We start from the raw sequence: 1,219 nt of genomic DNA, 5'->3' as shown, positions 1-1,219 counted from the left end.
AGGTGGTTGTTGAAAACCCGGAGGATTCTATGGTCTTTGATTCCCTTGACCACCCCAGGGGAAATTTGGATAGTTCGTCCAACTTGCATTATAAGAATTGCTATAAGGATTATTTTGAGATCGAGGATTATTACCCATGTAATTTAATTGTTCGTTCTCCATGCTGTGGCCATAGAATTGATATTCTGAATTGCTTGATCCATCTCCACTGACTTCACAGTGTATTACTTGATGAACCTGCGAAGAACCAAGTAAACCATCAATCTTTTTATTTAGAAGTTCTACCTGGTCTGACAGCATAGTAACCAAATCGATGTTATAAACACCTGTTGTTTTAGTTGGCTTAGTCCTTATGACTTGCCACTGATAGTTATTCAGTGACATATCTTCAATAAATTAGTAAGCCTCTTCAGGTGTTTTGTTGTTGATGGTTCCCCTGGCTGCTGCATCAATCATCTGTCTTGTCGAGGAGTTCACACCATTGTAGAATATTTGAACTTGCAACCATAGAGGTAATCCATGGTGAGGACACCTTCGCAGTAGGTCCTTGTATCTCTCCCATGCATCGCAAAAAGTTTCTAAGTTCATCTGCACAAACGAAGGGACATCATTACGTAATTTGGCTGTTTTAGCCGGCGGGAAATATTTTAATAAATAATTTTTGGTCATTTGTTCCCAAGTAGTAATCGACCCTCGTGGTAACGAGTTCAACCACTATTTAGCTTTGTTCCTCAATGAAAAAGGGAATAACCGAAGATGAATGGCATCGTCAGAAATGCCATTAATTTTAAATGTATCGCAGAATTCTAAGAAATTTGCCAAGTGAGTGTTTGGATCCTCATCCTGCAAACCATCAAACTGAACAAATTGCTGTATCATTTGAATAGTGTTAGGTTTGAGTTCAAAATTATTCGCAGCAATAGCAGGCCTTACTATACTTGACTCAGTTCCTGTTAAAGTAGGTTTAGCATAATCATACATAGTACGAGGAGCAGGCTTCTGTTTGCTAGTTCAGCGGGTATTGCAGGAGGTAGCTGATTGTCTTGATTTTCAGTCATCTCCTCGGTCGTAGTTGAGATATCATCCTCTTGCTCTTCCTCTATGTATCTTAGGCTTCACCTTATTTCTCTTTGGTTTCTGTGAGCTGTGTGATCGATTTTTTCGTTAAAAAGTAGTGGTCCTGACGGGTTTCTTCTAGTCATAAACTATAAAAACCTGC

General features: G+C 39.2%; 1 non-coding gene across 1 annotated transcript; it reads left to right on the top strand.

Moving 5' to 3' along the window:
- The first annotated feature begins 514 nt into the window (after positions 1-514).
- Positions 515-620, top strand: LOC128285801 (small nucleolar RNA R71). Its single transcript, XR_008276350.1, has one exon. It is a non-coding gene; the product is annotated as a small nucleolar RNA R71 (small nucleolar RNA).
- The last annotated feature ends 599 nt before the right edge of the window (positions 621-1,219 follow it).

The sequence above is a fragment of the Gossypium arboreum genome, chromosome 12 (genome assembly GCF_025698485.1).
Source record: "Gossypium arboreum isolate Shixiya-1 chromosome 12, ASM2569848v2, whole genome shotgun sequence".
NCBI lineage: Eukaryota > Viridiplantae > Streptophyta > Magnoliopsida > Malvales > Malvaceae > Gossypium > Gossypium arboreum.
This window is presented reverse-complemented; position numbering and strand designations above follow the sequence as displayed.